Raw genomic sequence first — 20,496 nt, 5'->3', positions numbered from 1 at the left:
ATTTCATAACTCACTGGCTTGTCAAAGGTCATAATCATATGGCCATGACTGTCAAAATCTATAGGGCTGAAGCTCCTAGTCACTTACTGTTTTATTGTAAAAAGTGTTGTAATATGTGAGACAAATATATTTGTTAGTTTTCCTACAGATTGTAGATTCTAGGAAGATTTTAAAATGAACTGCCTGGTGGATACCCTGACAAACACTATATATATATTTATAGTGCAAGTACTTACTTTTTGCCCCTGAATTAGAGGGTAGATATGATCCCTAGCATCTACAAATGAGGTGAAGTACAGAGAGAGGAGTGAGCAGATGTCACACAACGAGAGAAGGATTGCCTGACCCAAAGCTGGTCTTCTTAACTGATGGGATTGTTGTTAAGGTTTCAATACAAATAGGTATTGCACCTAGCATTGAGCGTCACACAGTAATAGTCAATTATCAAGAGTTTTCTTGTACTCTAAATTTTAAAAGTCGTGGTTGCTTCTTTGGACATCACTGGAATAAATAAATACAAGGCTTTAAGTTCATACAGAACTTTAAGTCCAGTTTCTGAAGACTGAATAGTCAGATTCCTTCTCCCCATCTTGTGCTGGGTGGTGATGGTTTCTCGAATTTACAAGTAATGATGCTTTCTCCCTGAAGCCCACAGTCCTCATTCACTCCAGCAGGGAGTGTTCTTGCAGGTTGCATGGCACTGAAGACAATGGAGTTGGCTTCTTTCCAGGAAGGCAGAGAAGCTGCCCAAAGTGACTCTTATCCCATATGGTGGTGAACTTAGTTCTTTCCTTGGAATGTATTTAACCCATGAGGCCTCTTGGCAAGGCATTAATTTTATAATTGGTAAGTGTTTTAAAAATTAATTTCTTGCAAAATAGCCTATAAATCTGTAATCTTCACGTTTAGGGAGCAGAAAAATGTACTTATAAAATATTAAATAAACAGTATTGTAATGAATTGTAATGATTGAGAGCAGAGTTTCTAGATCCCACCTTTCTCTAATATGGAAAGAAGGTGGCTATAACCCAGACATTGGATAGACACATAGAAATAGACAGAGTTTAGAGAGAAAGTCAACTCTGGCCCTACTGATCCGGCTGCACTATCTGCATGGACAGACTGGGATCAACACATGAATATTAGAGAAGTAACTTCAAGAGTTCAGGGAACTTTTGTCATCCTAGGTAAGGCACCATCTCTTACCTTGACCAGAGACATCTTCTGTCATTGGAGTGGGGCAATTCCCACTTCACAGGTACACGAAGCACACTAAACATGGCAATGGTATGACCTGTCAGAGGCCTGGAGATGGAGGGATCTCTGTGAAAATGGGTTCCTTTCTCCTGTGGGCTGATTGGTGAGGACATAATAAGATTGTATATGAGTGGTGACACATAATCAGGTTAGATATGAGTTGTGACAACAGAGTCAGTGGGTTCACGTTGAGAATACCCTTGTTGTGTTAACTTTTATAGGCATGGAAATGAAAACAATTTATGTATAACCATACTTAGCCAACAGAATTCCCACCTTGCAGAAGAGAGCTAAGCTAAGCTTAATCATGGGGCCTCTGTCCTCATGTTTCCAGTCTTCCTAGAATGGCTATTTTGAAGTAAAAGATGAAAGTGACTGTCAATAAATTCTGTGGCTGAGGACCTCAGAGCTGGTTCAGACACAAATGGATGAGAGAGTCATTCCATTCTTACTCCACTGCTCGTGTCAACTTACATTGGTTTGCCACCTGTAGACCATGGGGTGAATCTCCCAAATCTGCTGCCTCACATGGGGAAATGTGAGCCCCAAGGGAGCCGCAGGTGTGACTTCCCACCGGCCCTGTCCCCACTCTCCATCTCCTTTTTATTATCTAAAAGACTAAGGGTTTGCACACTTTCATTAAAAATTCCCATGTGAAGGGTGGATTTACTGTTTTTCTGGAGAAACAAAACAAGGCTAATGAAAACAGGTTCCTTAAAAGAAACTTGAGTTAGGTTCAAGTTATTCAGTACTTACTGAGATCTGCCTTGGTGGTTGCAGCATATAAGAGATACTTGAAAAGTCAGGCAGAAAGTGTGAGGGTAGAAACCGGTTTGCAAAGTTCTATGATATATGAATGCAATCCCAAGTGGCTAAAGGCAGAAAATCACCATGTACACTTACAGCACAGCTTCTCTTGCCAGCGGCTTTGCCTGCTTAGAGTCCTCTCTTTCATCTCACCTCTTATAAAATGGCAAATGACAATGTGATTGTTAGTCCTGGTTGGGAACAGGATTGGAGATCATGGCCCTTCTTATTTGTCTCTGGAAGGCCATTTTCGAAGAGGCTTCACTTATGGGGCATCTCCCACTCCTGAATTCGAATAGACCTGTCCAATAGCCAGGGCTTCCAGAAAAATGAAAAGGAAAGGTGAAGGAAGCCAGAAAGTAAGTCTGCCTGTCTCTCTCTCTCTCATTCTCTTTGTCTGTCCCTCTCTCCACTTCTTCCCTCTCCCACTCCCTTTCTCCCTCTCTCCCTCCTTCCTCCTCTCCCTCCCTCCCTGTTCTCCAGGCTGCCACAATGTGAGTTGCTCTTCTTCTCCATGCCCTCCATACCATGCCAGACCAAACCTCTGGAGCTCTGAGCCTAAAGAAACATTTCCTCCCTTAAGCTGTTTTATTTTGGTGTCTTGACACCATAACAAAAAGCTAACCGAGGCAGGCATTTAATAATGCACAATAGGATAGCATAGTAGAGAAGGAGCCAGAAAGATGGCCAAGTCCTTAGACTTACTGTGGGTGAAGGAGAATTAAAGACAGCAACCAATTATATTTGCGTTCCGTGTAGTTTAGCCAGTGTGTGGTAGTAAGGACTCTTGAGGTAGACTGTATAAGATTCATTGATCTTAACCATTTGACATGAATAAAACATGATTTAGCACTAGGATGCTAGACTAAAATAAGCAGTAACAGCAAGGCAGAGGCATGTGCAAGAAAGGGGTGGGCACTGAGCTCCACGACCCCTAGGTCTGTCAGTGGGTAACACTTGTTCTTCCTTGAGACACCATGCTGATACCTGCCAAGAATCCCAGCAGAAAGATCCAAATATGTAAGTTTCTGTCTGAAAGAAAACAGAACACTTTTCTATGAGTTATCCATGAGTAGGAATGGCATATTCGCTTACTAAGAATTGTTTGGACAGAAAAACAAAGCACTACTGAACAGCTACAGAGGACATAGCATTGTGTTGGACAGTGAGAGGGGGCATGGATCTCCTAGGACAACTTACGTTTGTCTCTTGTGGCAGAAGGAAGGCTGCAAAGGTGAAAGCACTGGTTATGTCTCATGTCATTTTTCACTACCATTTCAAAGTCTTAGGGACTACAAGGGTCAAAACAGCAAAGTATCTATAAGTTGCATCTACTTCAGGCTGTGCATTGGGGTAACCATTTTGTGTTAATTCCTTGATTTCGTTCTTGCTCTGTGTAAGCTATAAAGTGGACATGAGTAGCATATCTCACTACCCTTGTGAGGTGCAATTGAACTTAGGTCAAAGCCCAAATGAACAGCCTTAACCTTAATAATTGACTATAACAACAATAATTAATTGCTCCTAACATATGATGTTCAGGAAGATTGATTCTATGTTGTATATAAATTTAGGCATTAAATACATATTTGTTAAGTTGAGCATTAGAAGATAAACTAATCCATGATCCCACAGCTGTTCTCAAAGTAAGATTTCGTAAAAGTGTTACTTTTAAGGTTATTGCACAACAGTTGGATAGGTATAGAAAATTCAGGAATAAATAAAAAGTAATTGAAATTGGTAAACCGTTGTGAGACACTGCCCTTTCCCATTCTTGAACTTCTATCAGGGACTCCATAATCCCATGCTGTCAGAAATTTCAGGCCCTGCACAGACCCTGAAGTTCTCTGTCTCACATTAAAGCTGTAGCTGTCTAGAAAGTAAAAAGGCAAGGGCCAGATAATTTACTGTTATTCTCAAGTATTCCCTCTATTCTCCAGTGAATATGCCAAGTGTTTGCCACATTTTTTGACCCAAATCCATCTGATCTTTCCTTTTGTCACATAATCCAGGCCTCTTCATTCACCGAGTAAGTGTCTCATGAGAATTTGTCTTGTATGTAAGTTGAGGCACAGAATTTTCAAATAACGTGTTCAAAGTGTAACTGCTCATAATGACAGACAGAATTCAGATTACATCGATGTGGCTATAAGCTTTGCCCTACTAGCCCCTGCACCACACTCTCTTGTGTCTTCTGTACTAGTGAGTTAATCAATGGTTAGATAGGTTAAAGGAAGATGAGAAGAGAAACCTGCTTCTCACCATAGTATCCAGGTCAACTGAGCCCAAGCTTTGGAATATGGGCTTGTATTCAATGTCTCAACAGCACAGCCTGTGTTTGGATTGAGTTGGTTGACTCCCTCCCCATGTACTAGAGGAACTCATACTAGGAACTTCCTCTATAATTTAGTATTTCTCCTGTCCCATCTATGGCCAGAATGGCTGCTCTATTAACATAGTTTATTTGTTTTTGTTTTTGCCTCAGCTACCTCTTCTGTATCCTCAGTTCACATAAGGACATTACCCCAGATGAGAAGACAGAAGTTGTACCAACATCCTTTCTGCTCCCCCTAAAACTTCATCCCTTCAGGTTGTATCCCTTTTCATTTTCTACTATTGCATCCTTAATTTCCTTATTTAGCTCTTCTTTTTTCCTGATAAGTATTATTCATGAAATCAAGTCTGAGTGGAAAAAGGAGACCTGGGAAGGGATTTAGTGAGGTCCTCCTGCGAGTCCTGGAAATTTCTGTGAGGTAGAGGTTCAATAGTCAACTGAAAGGAGATCCCAGTTGAGAGATCTTTTTTCTATTACAATATTTGCCTGCTTGGATGAAGCATGGAACAGCTATATGGATTGCTTGGTGTATTCTTTGTTATCTTTTACTTGTGTCACAAAAGTCTCTAAGTATCCCCTTTCTCTTCAGTTTCACTGGTCTATAAGCCCTTATTGCTGTAAACACAGTCTTTTAGAAATACAGGTGTGTAGTTCTTTTCTATTGCTGTGAGAAGATACCATGACAACTTATAGAAAGAGGGTTTATTTGGGTTTAAGGTCAGGGATAAGAGACCATCACCATCATGATGGAGCTGTATGACAGCAGGCAGTCATGGCGAGTGAAGCTTGAAGCTAGGAGCTAAGTGCTCTCATCTGAAACTGCAAACAGAAAACAGAGTGAGTGAACTTGAAAAGGCCTAGGTATTTATATTCTCAAAACACATTCCAGTGACATACTTCTTCCAGCAAGATCATAGCTCCAAAGTCTCTTCAGGCAGGTCAGCCAACTGGGGACCAAGTATTGAAATTATCTGCGTCTATGGGGGCCATTCTCATCCAAAACACCATACTGTGTCTATAAATACATTATGTTTATTTTGTTTATAGCAATGATACCAAAATCTCAGTCAGTCAAAATCATCTGGAGATTATCAGATAGACTGCCATCTCTTCAGCACTTGAGTGAATTTGTTACATCCTGGGTAGTGATATTGACTAAACTATGTCCCCTTTCAAATTCACACATTAAGCTCCTGCTCCCTAATGCTTCTGAATGCAACATTTTTGGGAAGGAGGATATAAAAAGGCAGAGTTGATCCAAAACAGAAATTAATGGTTATGGTGGACCCTGAGTCATTAGTGGTTATGGTGGACCCTGAGTCACCAATGGTTATGGTGGACCCTGAGACACCAATGGTTATGGTGGACCCTGAGTCATTAATGGTTATGGTGGACCCTGAGTCATTAATGGTTATGGTGGACCCTGAGTCATTAATGGTTATGGTGGACCCTGAGACACCAATGGTTATGGTGGACCCTGAGTCATTAATGGTTATGGTGGACCCTGAGACACCAATGGTTATGGTGGACCCTGAGACACTAATGGTTATGGTGGACCCTGAGTCATTAGTGGTTATGGTGGACCCTGAGTCATTAATGGTTATGGTGGACCCTGAGACACCAATGGTTATGGTGGACCCTGAGTCATTAATGGTTATGATGGACCCTGAGTCATTAATGGTTATGGTGGACCCTGAGTCATTAATGGTTATGGTGGACCCTGAGTCATTAGTGGTTATGGTGGACCCTGAGTCATTAATGGTTATGGTGGACCCTAAGACACCAATGGTTATGGTGGACCCTGAGACACTAATGGTTATGGTAGATCCTAAGACACTAATGGTTATGGTGGACCCTGAGACATTAGTCTTTAGGGTGGACCATGATCCAATGGCTCCAGTGTTGTGTGAAGAGATTGGAACACATAGAGACAGACTTTTAGAATACATGGTAGGAACTATTTATAAACCATGAAGAGGCCTCAGGAAAAAGTAAGCATAGTGACACCTTGACCTTGGCTTTCTAGGCTCCATTTTATCAGAACGTTAATTTTTGTTCCTGAAGCCACACAAGCCACAGCACATTCTATAATAGCAACCTTAGGAGACTCACAAAAGTAGGGTAAGAACGTGCAGTTATAGCAGTCTCTCAGTTAATGCTATTCTTCACAGACTGAGCTAGTGTGTTTCCACCCTCTTATTTATTTATGTAGCAAACCCTTTAGTCAACTAGACTCTGCAGCCTTTTCAACATGCCTACCACCTTGAACTGTTAGCATTGTCTCATGCTGTTTCATCAGCCTGGATACTCTTTTGATCCCTTCTCTGCATACTCAGAAAGCCCTTGCCTATTGTTCGGTCTTTGACTCTGTGTGTCTGGTTTTCTTCCTCCAGATTCATCCACATTCTTAAAAATTACAGAAACAGAGAGGCAATGGTGGTTACCAGAGGCTGGGGTTACTAGAGAGATATTGCTCAAAGTAAACTCTCAGATAGTAGTAAGAACTAACTCAATGACTCTATTATATTCCATGGTGAGTGTATCTATTAATGCTGTACCATACATACACTTGAAAACTGCTCAGAAAGTAGATACTAAGTGTCCCCACCACAGATTAAGACACCTGTAAAGGCACTCTGTATGTTAGTTTGATATTGTCATTCTATAATATATATGTATATTTATAGTTTGCCAGTTAAAAAGAAGATTTGAATCCATATCTTCATGCTGATGATATTATATCACATATATGGGTTTCTTTGCTTTTAGTTTTTGACTCAAATTTATATTAGAATTTGGCAAAATTATCTATTTATGCTTCAGTGCCACATTTTACTCAGCTGTGTTTTTGATCACCAAGACAGCATCTCACTGATTATTAACTTTCAAAAAGCCTTTTAAAGTATAAGAATTAAAATACAGTATAATCTAAATTTAACACTAGAGGAATTCCACTTATTATGATTTGCAAAAGGAATTAAATAGCTTTTCAAAATTCTCTTTTACGGTTCACTATGATATGATCTGCTTTTAAAAAGAATGTATAAACAAAAAAGAAAAATAGTATGCCCCCAAATGAAAGAAAGTTGGAAAAGAAAAATCCCTGCCTAAATATAACCTCCTCATGAATCTTTCCATCATGCTACAATTTAGAGAAAATTAATCTGTCTTCCTCTGGGCTCATAGCACCTTATTAGTCTTTTCATATTTCTTATAGTATAGCATAATTGTATATGTTGCTTGCCTACAAGAACCACAGTGGAGTCACCTCTGCACTTGTGACTAGCCCAAGTCCTGGCACCTAATAGACGTTCAGTAAATGTTATTTGAATTTATTTGAATAAATGTTTCGTTAAATAAGCAGGAAGATTCTTATTGTAGTTAGGAAGGGCCTTGGAATTAGAGTCTTGTTTGAAGAAGTTGCTATAATCCTTGTTAACAAGCCAAGGTTAAGTGTCACTAGAAAGGATCCCATGCAGAGGAAATTGTATCTCCTTTAGAAGACCCAGTTCAACTTAAGAGAGGTTGCTTGAACAGAGAATATTTCAAAGTCAGATATCCCACATCTTTTCATTCTCTTTAAATTACTGGGGAAATTTGCATATCAGGGATGCAAGGCTATGATCCCGGGTTCAAAGTGAAGGATTCTCCTCTAAGAAACTTAGGATGCCACTAGAGACATGCCACTAGCATATCCAGAATTCAGAGATGCTTTGTTTCTGATAATCGTATTTTGCCACCCCATATTAAGAATCTTGAAATATTTTTTGTTTCTAACTTATATTACTTAATTGTAAAAAGAGACTAGCCACTTGTCACATTGGAACTAAAGAGGAATAGCCTTTGTGTACTGAGAATGACGTCAGTCCCCACCTCACAAAAGAGGCCCTGTGCTTACAAGTGCATGCGAGCTGGTCTGGTGGCCTCCTATGAGCTTCACACACAAGTTGCCCTCTGTGACTCACAGCACAGTCCTCCCCAGTGCCTACTAGGCTAGTATAGTTCTGAAGTCTGTACATCTATGGTTTGTGAGAGATGGTCACAGAGAGGGCTTTCTTTAGGGGTTACTGAAGGGTGTTTTTCTGCTTTTGGGTGAGTGTCAGAAAAAAGTAGCCACTTGAGTCCAAGTGAAAGGGATGCTTCTTCATAACCCCAGGGTTCTGCTCTACCCAGGGGGTCAGTAGGAAAAGTGTTCATACCAAGCACCCCTTTGACTCCGTGTCCTTTGAGCCCTAAGCCCTTGAGAGGGAGGAACAGAATAGTAAAAGGCACTGGAGACAGACAGCCTGCGACTAGGAAGGATGGGGAGAAGAATTTAGCAGAAAGAAAGCGATACAGAAAACAGGTCCAAGAAATGGGACTTCTGAGGAGGAAGGAGACATGAGTGTCTACACAGAGGTGAGAAGGGGCGTAACTTTGAGAACCGCGAGTAGCACTGTGAGAAGCCAGCCCATGGTAGGTACAGTAGGTCTGTGAAAGTGTGGGCTCCACATGCAAAGTTGTCACATGCTGGTGCGTCTTGGCCTCTCTGCTGTCTTTTTTACTCTTCTCGCCTTATGAAATACTCACAAGCACTCTGTGAGAAAAATTTTAAGGTTGGGTTAGTAGAAGTAATTTGTATTTTTTCTTCTCTTTACTCTTTGGGAGCCCACCACCCAGCTCCCCCCCAAATACACTGAAACTTATTTTCACTTATGAATGCCTGGCCTTAGGTTTCTAGTCAGCTTTTCTTAAATTATCCTGCCTACCTTTTGCCCCTGAACTTTTACCTTTCTCTATTTCTGTATATATTTTCTCCTTATTCCCTTTTTTGTCTGTGTGGGTGGGTGTCTGACCCCTGGTGTTCTCCTCTCCATCTCCTTTTCTCTCTCCTCCCCTCCTCTAGCCTAGATTTCTCCTCCTATCTATTCTCACTGCATGCCAACACTGCCTATCCTTTCTCCTGCCTAGCTATTGGCTGATCAGCTCTTTACTAGAACAATCAGGTGTTTTAGGCAGGTAAAGCAACACAGCTCCACAGAGTTAAACAACATAAAAGAACGCAACACATCTTTGCATCATTAAACAAATATTCCAAAGAATAAATGAATGCAACACATCTAAACTAATATTTCATAAGAGTAATTCACTTGCCTAATGCCACCCAGGAAATGGTAGAAATGGAATAAAGTCTACATATGTTTTGATTTCAAAGTTTCCTTTAATAGTCAAACCAGATGTGCCATCCTTTTTCTGGGTGAAGGTATTTTGTGAACCATGGTCAAAGCTGAAGACAAATTTAGATGCCTACTTCCTGAGAGTGGACAAAGGAGGGTCCTCCTATCCATGCATAGGATGGCATCTACCTACCACATTTCAGGATGGAGCAAATGAAGTCTAAAATGCCTGAGGTTCTTCATCTTGCCATCCCTCAGGAGTGCGCCTCTCTGGCATTTCACTGTAAGCATCCCTGTGCCTGCATCTCTTCTACTCCCCTCTCCGTTTATTGCCTATGGACCCCACTCTAGTTTAGATGAATCTGGTGATCCAGCTTGGATTTATCTGTCTCATCAGTGATGCTTTTTACACAGCCAGCTCATGGAAAGCACCATAAGACTGAATTACTAGCAGCTATTCCTAGTAGCCAAGGCTTGAGTCTTCAGTCTAGTCCCCCACCCAACCTCTCATTTCAGCTAGTTGTCAAAACCTTTTGCTTGTACCCTCCCTCCTGGAATAAATCTCAGTTATTCTTTATAGCTCCCTTTCCTACTTCTATGATGTCGGGTCAAGGACTCTTGCCCTTTCTAAGTCTTCTCTGCATTAACCTTAGAAATAGTCTTCTTCCTCTGGTCCATTATCCTTCCTAAGGCTCCTGCCAGACTGATCTCCCTCACAGTGTTGGCTCCTAGAGAGCGCTACTTTTGAAAATTCCTGACCTCATGATCACTGCCTTCTTACACACCTGCTGGGTCTAGCCACATAAATTGGAGAGTTGTACAGTCCCTCTGGTCATCTGTAGTTCCATTTGGAATCCAAGTGGCTTTACTTCCCAATAGTAGGCCTCACACCTTGTATGCATGAGAGTTAGCCAAATGGAACAGTTTGGCTGGCCAGGAAATTCTTAGGGCATAGTTTCTTCCTTTTAAAATTTCATTCATACTGTTAGATTACATTCCATAAAGAAGTTAGTGGCCAATGTATTTTTATTCTCCTTGCCTTTTATGAGTAATATATATATATACTATAGTTGCTTTTATGTTTGTGTTTGGGAGTTAGAAACCTCATCAGTACAACATCTGGCTCTCTTATGGGAAGGTGTGTGTATTTCATCTTGAATTTTAAATCTTTACTCCAGGATTGTTTTCTTCCTCTATATCTTTGAATGTTTGTATCCTGTTATTTTTCTTGCTCTATTTCATCAACACTGATTACATGCATTTTGGGTTTCTCTTGCCTTTCACACCTATAACCTTCTTTGTAATCATGCTAACCTCTGTCTTCTTTGCTTCATGCTATTTCTTCAAAACATTCCACAATGTCCCTTGACTCTGTCTTTGTTTGTCTTTGTTTTGTATTTGTGCTATTAATGAGATTGTAGTTGGCATACATTTAGTGTTCTTTTCCACTCCTTTTCTTGCATTCTGCTAGATTACCTTTTCTACCTTCTTATAATAATCACCTATCTGAAGTCCCATGTTGTTTGTTAAAACTCTTTCTATAGATTTTTGTAACAACCGCATGTCTAATGATATTTATTTGTAGAGGCCTATCTTTAATGTAGGTTAAATTTTCTTAATACAGTTTCTTTGCAGTTGTGGGGATTTAGTTCTGTTGTTTGTTTAGCCTTCACATAGAGATATCAGAACTGCTTTCCACCCTGATATTAGTGTCATAGGATTATGTAAGAATGGAGTTCAATAGAACAATTAACTTGGAGTGTTCTGTAAGTTTGACTGAGCTGTCTTGTCTCAAATGTCTATCTTAAAATTTGTTATTTTGTGGATGTTTGTTTTATTCTTCAGGAGTTGATTTTAATTTTTCCACTAAAAAAATCTGGTATGGTTTTTAGTAAACCTCTAAGTGTGTGATCTGGGAACTGTTTCCTCCTGTCCATTCCTTACTGTAACTTCCTCTGAGAGACTTTACAAACAGGCAGTTAATTGTGGCTATGGCAAGAGTCATGTGGGCTGTGGTTCCTCATTAGACCCTCTGCCACAGGAAAGCCTCGGAAAACAACCTGTTGCCTTTTCGATAATTGTATATTCAGATTTCATATACATGTTTTAAGAAATATCATTTTACCTCAAACAAAATGATATTTCAGCAGACGTAAAGGGCAGTGACTGTAGCTTGGCACAGTCTCCTGCCCGCATGAGTGCTGAGACATTTGTTCCCCTCAACACCACCATATTTTGCATTACTGGTCTGCTGTACTACATGGTGGAGCAGCATCGCTATTTCCAATTAAAGGAATTCCCCCATTTAGCAATTATTTCACAATATGATATCTGAGTGAATAAAATGGAAGCATGTTTATATCATTAATCAAAGCTAGTATTTTAAAAGTCAAATCATATTTAAAAGCCATGTGAGGCTAATAAATAAATATTCTGTGAAGAACATAATATGAAATAAGCAATATTACCCTTTGACCTGGTTGGGGTAATGCTTTGGAAGCCTTCCAGGAAGATATACTTTCAAAACTATGATGATATTTAAATATAATATGGCAATGTTTGCCACAGAGCACAATTTTTATAAATATACATTATTCTAGAGTTACTTGCCTGCATAACCGACAGCCTGTTTGTTAATTTGGTTTCAAACATGTGTACTTGTTTTCAAAGGAAGGTACAAGAGGCTATCTTGAGCAAAGGAAGGCATCAGCTATTGCTGACATAAAAGATGGGGGGTTGATGCTTTGTAATAGTGCAGAGAGTGGAGAGCATTGCCGCATCATATTAAGTAAGGAGCTAATCACCAGATTCTTTGGCTTTTGCGGTGAATGTTTGAGCCGCACAGGGAGTCTTGTGTGAGGCACTGGTACTTGCTCCCCTCCCCTATTGCCTCCTAAAGGGTTGGCAGCTATGAGGCATCCATGCAGCTGCTTCCTTCTTGCTGAGCTACAAATGAGTGCTAATTCATCAATGTATACTTTATACTGAGATCAAACGTAGCCTAAATCTCATTCATATAAAGCTCAAAGAATCTAGTATAAACGCATTCAAGTAGGGATGTTAAAAGCCACCCATTTTCCATTCTTCCTGACCTTGGTCTAATTTACCACTGGACTTCTTGATTAATGAAATCCTCAAAGTGAAAGTGAGAAGATAGGAATTTGAAAAAAAATTATGCAAAGATGAGATTTCTTGCCCTCAGTCACTCGCTTTGCTAGTTTCCCATGTTATTTGGATGTGGCAATTTCCATTCTGTTTTAATATTTATTGATCCCTTCTGTGAGCTAGTAATGTTAAACCTGATAACTACAAGGAGTTAGCTAACTACTCAGCAAAACATTGACTGAAAGCATCTTTAGGCAGACAAAGTATGTGGCCACTGAATTGCAGCAGTTAAAAAATAATGGGCAGTGACCTTACCTTATTTCTGTACATAAAATGATTAACTGCTAAGCACACAAAATGCTGCAAGGAAGTTGGCACACATAAAAACAGCACTTAGCTGAAGGTACTGAGTTTTTTTTAGGTGGGGGTGTTTGCAGTCTTATATTAGAAACACTCATAGGCATCAATAAATGGAACCTTGTGATACATATAATAAAAGAGCAATGTACATGGAACAGAAGAGCCAAAGACATTATTAATTCTGTCTTGTATGGTCAAAGAAGACCAGAGAAGAAAGGCTCAAGGGAGATTTTAATGAAAGACTACAATGTCAGCAGACAGTTAAGGATAAGAGAAAGGCTCCAGACAGATGAAGTAGCTGTTGAAATGCTAAAGGCTGAGGCATGCCTTTGCTAATCATTTGCTGAAAGCTGTATGTGATTGTAAATGACAAGCAACAGGCACGCTTAAGGTATGGAAGGTCCTTACATGGCATATAAAGAAGCTTAAACCTTACCTTTTATGTGTCAGAGGGCATAACATTGACATTGGGCCACTTATTACACAATGGTCATTAAGTGGCTGGATTGAGGCTGGATTTCTGGGTAGAAGAAAACTTGGAGATAAACATTTCAAGAAGGAGGCTATCATGCTGTGTGAGGGAGCTACTAAAGAATCGCAACGAGAAATACCATAATAGATGAAGTCATAGGTTAGAAGAGATATCTGGTACCAGTGAGACCTCTAGCAATCTACAAGGATGACACTAACTGGCAAACTAAGCAATAGTGGAGAGACTACCTTAAATGCCCATTCCTGATAATGAACTTGATGACTGCCTGATATGCCATCCTGGAACCTTCATCTAGTGACTGATGGAAGCAGAAGCAAACACCCGCAGCTAAACACTGAACTGAACCCCTGGAATCCAGTGACAGAGAAAGAGGAGCAAATGGGCAAAGAATGGGTTGGCACAACCAGCAGAGACAGCTGATCTGAACAAGGGGGAGCTCTTGGACCCCAGACCGACAGCTGGGAGGCCAGCATGGGACTGATCCAGACCCCCTGAGTGTGAGAGTCAGTGAGGAGGCCTGGGCAACCTATGGGGCCCTAGGCAGTAGATCAGTATTTATCCCTGGCATGCAAATGGACTTCTGTGTCCATAACACAAAGAGGGATGCTCTCTCAGCCTAGACTCTTGTGAGAGGGCCTGGACCCTGCCCTGAGGGAAATGACAGACTCTGGATATCCCCTATGTGGAAGGAAGTGGGGATAGGGTGGGAGGCTAGCGGGGGTATGGTGGGGGAGTGCGGCAGGATGGGAGGGAGAGGGAACTGGGATTGACATGTGAAGCAAGCTATTTAAAATTAAAATAATAAAATAGAAAGAATTGCAACAAGCTTTAACAATGCAAATTTGAAATACGCAATTCTAAACACCTACTATAATTTATATGCTTTCCCCCTTCATGTGATTTTCCAGTGGTAGTGGAGATGGAAAGGAAAGGACATATTTTGGAAATATTTAGAAGGAACCATCATCTGTTAGCTAATTAGTCATGATCCTTGAGAGGAGGATGGGTACCAGGACAGTTGGAGTTTTCACTAAGGTACAGAATATAGGAGACTCAAGCTAAAGTTTTTTGAGTTCGATTTTGGATACATGAATTTCAGGTTTGTCTTATTTAGGGGTTTTATTGCCGTAAAGATGCACCATTACCATGGCAACTCTTATAAAGAAAACATTTAATGGAGGGGGTTCACTTACAGTTTCATCATGGTGGAAAACATGCTGGCATGCTGGTAGACTTGGTGCTGGAGGAATACCAGAAAGGTCTATATCTCGCAGGCAACAGGAAGTCAATTGTCACACTGAGGGAAACTTGAGCAAAAGACACCTCAAAGTCCACCCCGCAATAACACACTTCCTCCAATAAGGCTACACCTTATTGCGTAGTGCCATTCTCTTTGGGAGCCATTTTCTTTCAAACCACCATAAGTTTCTAATACACATCCAGTAGTTCATCTATTAGGGTGATAGGTCTATATGTTTAAATGCAGAAAAGCAATTAAGCCTGAATACATGAATTTGAGCACTATTGAAGTATTCTGATGGTTAAAAGGACAACCATGCTTGTCACAGTAACATACACTTGTAATTCCAACCCTCAGGATGCTAAGACAGAAGGATGGACATGTCCAGGCCAGTCTGGACTTTAAAAACAAACAACGGTAATAACAACAATGAAAAATGAATATGGTTAAGTGAAATTACCTGAGAAGGAGACAACTGTGAGGATACTCCTCGGTGACATTAGTATTAAGATGATCTGAAGAACAGATCTCAACAAAGCATGTTAGAGAAAGGCAATCAGAAATATGAGAAGAAAATCAAGAGAACAATTCCACAAAAGTCAAACTTAGTTGGACTTGAAGATAGTTTCTCCTTCCTCACATATTGCAGAGGAATCTGGCAAATTAAGGTTGGGAGCATTTTGAAGGTCAATGTAGACCTTTAGTTCAAAAGGACTCCAATAAATAATTAGGTACAGAAGCTGTACTGTGATCATTAGAGATGTGAGAAGACAGAGATCAGTGTTTGGATTGGCCTAAAGGAAAAGTGGGCAGCTTTAGAAAGAAGCCTTGAGAAGCAGCGACAAGGGAGTGTTTCCATAGGATGGGACAAGATTGGCATCTTGTGGAAAGAATGAAAATCAGCATAGGAGAAAGTGAGATGGAAAATGACAAGGACAAGATTTCTGTAAAGGATCTGGCCTTTGTCTTAGTTTGGATCTCCAGAGACACATACCTTAAGATAATAGAGAATGTGTTAGCATTTTCTTTGGGAAAACCAGAAGTATCAGGGTAGAAAAGTGAGACAGGGAAGGAAGAAAGCCAATGAATCATGACAGCTAAGTTTGAGAGTTGCTGCAGCTTAACCTCATAAGAAAGTCCAAGAGTTCTCTTATCCAAGGGCAGAGGGAGCTGGGGTACTTACCTAACTACCAGCAGACATTGGTCACAGGCTGATTTTAGAAGTGTTAATTCAATGACCCTTCCAACCTGCTTTACAGACATCCCCTGCATCAGACAATGTGTCCTGGGTAAGGAAATATTGCAGACAGATCCTCACAGATGGAAGTTGGGCCAAACAAGTTAAAGGAGTAAGACTTGAGGTTTGTGGACATGGCACCAACAAATTCTCCTATGATTTAGAAGACTGGCCCTTCAGTGGAGTGAATGGACGCATGGGGCTGAATGGCCTCTTTATTGTCTTTCCTGTGATAAGTTTATGTATGCTAAGCTTAGTTTATATCTTTTTCACATAGCCAATTTTAAGTAAGAAAACTGTGTCAAAATAGGACTGTATATTGGAGAAAACCTCCATATATATGAATGATCGTAATTATATATAACATCTGATCCTTAATTCCACTTCCAATAGAAGTCTTATTTGATTTCTCGTATTTGATGTTGGAATATCTTGATTTGGAATTTCACTGTGAAAGTCAAGTTTATAACACATAGAAATTTTAAAAATACAACAATTCTATCAATACAATTATTCTAAGCATTTAGGGGTTCTGTTAAAGTAGGAGGGCAGACTAACTCTAAGCACAGATTTCACATGCTCAGGATACATACAGAATGTTTGTTATCAAGATTTAAATAATAACACTGGTCTCAGTCATCTAATTTTTGTTTGAAAGATTTGTCGTTTGGCCACGTCCATGTAGTTTCTTTGATGTTTTCATTTACTATTTCCAATTAAAATAAATTTTTTTGCTCTGCATAATGATGCTAATCACATTACTTGCCTTTCATGTGTGAATCTACTGAATAGCAGAGGCAACAATGAGACTATTTCAGCATGATTTTCTGAAGAGTGGAGCAAGTTGCTAGGCAGAGGTAGGATTGGAGATTGCTACTGGCATTATAAACTCCGTAGTTCCATTGGGTCTCTGAAACTCAGCACATGCATCATTATAAGTCTTTAAAGCTTCTATGAGGATAAGGTGGATTGTGGAGCGAAGAGAGAGACTAAATGGGCGCTCCCATTTAGTGGAAAGGGTTTTGGTGCAGAAGAACACAGGGTCCAGGAAGGCAAGGGTGAAAAAGCCACTTCTGCTAGCAAACGTGAAGGAGCAGCCTGGGGAGACAAGAGGAGAGGAGGGGAGGGAGAAGACGAGAGGAGAGAAGGGAGGTGGAGAGGGAGGCCAAGAGGGGAGGAGATGGAAAGAGAGGGAAGAGGAAGGATGACCATGTCGCGGAGCGGAGGGAGGAAAGGAGACACACAGAGAAAGACAGAAACAGAGATTCAGGCATTCCCAGGACCTGAACAGGGTGAAATGAGCAACCATTCTGTGCCAAGCTGTACAACTCTGCATCCTAATTGCTGGGGCTGAACTGAATGAATATTTAAGACTAAAACATAAAAGGCGTGAGTTTACTTCTTGTTACTTGATGGTGCCAGGACAGGATGGACTCAGAGACATTGTGAGGCATCAATGGCACTATTTTAAGGGAGAATCAGAGGTGTGAGTGTTAGGGGAGGCCTCTGTGGGTGTGGGTGTTCCCAGTGAGCATAGATAGAGAGAGCCTGGGTCTGCTGGAGTGGGTGAACACAGCAGAGTGGCTTTCCTCCTCCTTGGTATTTGCGATTTCCTCGTCCCAGGCTGGTTTTATGGGTCACTGTTTGGGAACTGCATTTTCTCAGATGCTACAAGATGTAGAGTATGGTGTTTCTCCTCCTTGGTCTCTCTCACAGGAAAGTGGGCTGGTCATCCACACTGTAAAGATTATGGCGGGAGCCACATGAAACCCATCTGCAAAGGCCTGCCTGGCTGATGCAACAAGTTGCCCGACTATGCTTCCTATTGTCTTTGCTTTGGGGACACTTGTTACTTTTTTTCCTTGATCAAAATGACATGGGAAACCCATTTTATAATGACTCTGGAGTCTTTTATCTCTTGTCCAGAAATAAGGACTACAAGTTCCCTAATGTTGTACACACAACAAATGTGACACTTTAGAATGCGCCCTTTTGGTCTGTTAAGATGATTACTGGCTTTGCATGAACCCCAAATCATCTGAAAGTCCTGGGTTGATGGAGAGTAGAAACATGGTCAAATTCCTATATAAAAGCTTATAATCTAATTAGCCATCAAGATTGCATAAATATTTATTCAAAATCATGGTGCTGAAAGTAAATGCAAATACAGTTGAGAAAGCTGTTCCTCATTTCCCCAGTCATTCTATCCGTTCATATGCATTCAAAATGACCAGGAAATTAAAAATATGCAACCACTTTAGTGTGACAAATTGTCTAGTTGGATATTCAACGGGATATAAAACACCAGATTCCTTTAGTTATTAAGACTGTCCTTGGAAAACGACTATTTCTTAATTCCCTTCAAGATCTCTTGTGCTTCAATGGATAGCATTAAACCTCTTTGCTTTCTGTAATATCACTTAATCTGTGTGTGTGTGTGGGTTTTTGCTGTTAGCCTACAAGAGATACAAGTAGAGGTTCCTTAAATGAGTGACATTGTCAGATGAATACATCTATGAGTTTCTGAATGTCAGAACTGACTGCAAATAGGACAAGCTGCAAAGTTGCTTCCGTTCACTGTAGGAGTTCAAGCAAAGATAGGCATATTACATAGGAGTTATTTCCCTGTTCACTACAGGAGTAGCATTCAAGACACCAGAGAAGAGACGTTTGGGTTTGTATTACATTAGGAAAGCATTGGGTTAGGAGACACCTCTCTGAAGATTTGAATATAAACAAAACTACTCACTAATGTGAAGCTGGATAAAAATGGAAACTCACCTGTTTGCTTGTTATAATCACACTGCATTTCTTACGTATTACAGAATATCTTAGGGTTTCTATTGCTGTGATGAAACACCATGACCAAAAAAGCAAGCTGCGGGGGGGCTGTTATTTGGCTTAAAGAAAGAAGCCAGGAGAGGAACCTAGAGGCAGGAGCTCACACAGCCGCATGGAGGGTGCTGCTTACTGGCTTGCTCCCTATTGCTTGTTCAGCCTGCTTTCTTATAGAACCCAGGACCAGCAATCCAGGGGTGGCTGCACCCACAATGGGCTTTGCCCTCCCACATAAATCACTTAGAAAATGCCCTGCATGCTTGGCCGCAGCCTGATCTTGGAGGCATATTCTCAATTGGATTTTCTTGGTGTTGTGAAAATGTGATTCATTAAGGGCTGCAGGCAGAACCCACAGGACTCTTTAAGTTTTTCCTGCTGATGGGTTCAGCGTTCTCCTCATCTCATTATCCTAATTTCTCCTCCAGCCTCAAGAATGAGTCCCCTTCATGTGACAGCCTGCATCCTGCCACGTGCTTGACTGCTTGTGGTTTCTCTGTGAAAAGAAAATGTGAAATTACCTTACGATCTCATGTGAAGCTTTCTTCACATTAGAAAAACAGATGTTAACAAATTAGGTGCCCTAGGAATTAGACAATGATAAGTAACTGATAATCTTTTTTTATCTGCTTGAATAATGAGAATATTCTGTAAGTATTGCTATCCAAAACCAGTTCCTTCTGGTTGAGCAGAATTGCACAACAGCTTCTTCTTTGTAGTATCTGCACATTCAAGGGCAACAGGAGAAAACCAGTCAAGTGCTGAATGGAGCTTTCACTCACCAGTGCTTGCAGAAGCCCCGGCGTAGGCAGAACAGCACACATCTGGATTTGACCTCTCATGACACAGAGGAATGGAGAGAAGACACCAGTGTGGGCTCTAGAGTGTGACCTGGGTTCAGGGCTACACTGGACAGACTATACCAGTATTCGAGCCCATTGAACAAGTCCATGATCACCTAGGTTCAAAGTTCTGTACACTTACTTAAGTCAGACCTTTGATGTTCATGCTGCCTACCTGAAGAAATTCTGCCATTTGAGTTGTGTTCTGGTGACATCAGGCTGAGACATAGGCTGTAAGTGAAACTGTCCATGATTCGTTGCAGGTTGCAAGCCAGCAACATACAAAGACAGAGACAGGCTTGGTGGGGATAGTGGAAAAGATGCTCTCTTTATCCCAAGGTTTATGCATACACACACCAGCATGATATATATGTACATATATATATATATAAATGCTTTATATATTTTGCTCTCCCTGTAATCATTTCTCTTAACACCTTAACAAATGTTCCCTCTAAAAATCAAAAGACAAAGAGGAAGTATACCTCAAGGTATTTATTTATTCTTTTGAGTAATTTTAGCAAAAGCGAAGTGAAACAGTTGACACCAAACCTGATTGTTTGACCTCATGTGCATTCTTTTAATATAGTCTTGACTGACTATGAATTAATCACAGGGTCCTTTGTGTGTACAATGACTTAACAAAGCCAGAGTTTACCAACTGCTCACTTGATGCCAAGCTGGTCTGCCCTGCTGAGGGTAATATAATGAAGAGAAAGGGAGTTGAGGTTTTCAGCCACCTCTTCCACAGACGTAGCTATAGCCACATAGATATTCACAACCTGCATTTGGGGACTAAGTTTACAGTCTAGTATTGCCCTGTGTGTTT

The 20,496-nt window shown here is 40.6% G+C and overlaps 1 protein-coding gene across 3 annotated transcripts in view; it reads left to right on the top strand.

The window, feature by feature from the left end:
* Plppr1 (phospholipid phosphatase related 1) overlaps positions 1-20,496 on the top strand; it is a 268,437-nt gene that overhangs the window by 94,005 nt on the left and 153,936 nt on the right. The window contains exon 2 of one of the 3 annotated variants that reach the window (XM_021232288.2): positions 4,550-4,654. The exons of 1 other annotated variant lie outside the window; for it this stretch is intronic. The gene's annotated coding sequence lies outside the window, so the exon portion shown is untranslated. Of the gene's footprint in view, positions 1-4,549; positions 4,655-8,684; positions 8,798-20,496 lie in introns of those variants that run through there. One more of the 3 variants, XM_040738448.1, reaches the window with a different exon arrangement.

This window comes from Mesocricetus auratus, unplaced genomic scaffold, assembly GCF_017639785.1.
Source record: "Mesocricetus auratus isolate SY011 unplaced genomic scaffold, BCM_Maur_2.0 Super-Scaffold_6730, whole genome shotgun sequence".
In the NCBI taxonomy this organism is placed as follows: Eukaryota; Metazoa; Chordata; class Mammalia; order Rodentia; family Cricetidae; genus Mesocricetus; species Mesocricetus auratus.
This window is presented reverse-complemented; position numbering and strand designations above follow the sequence as displayed.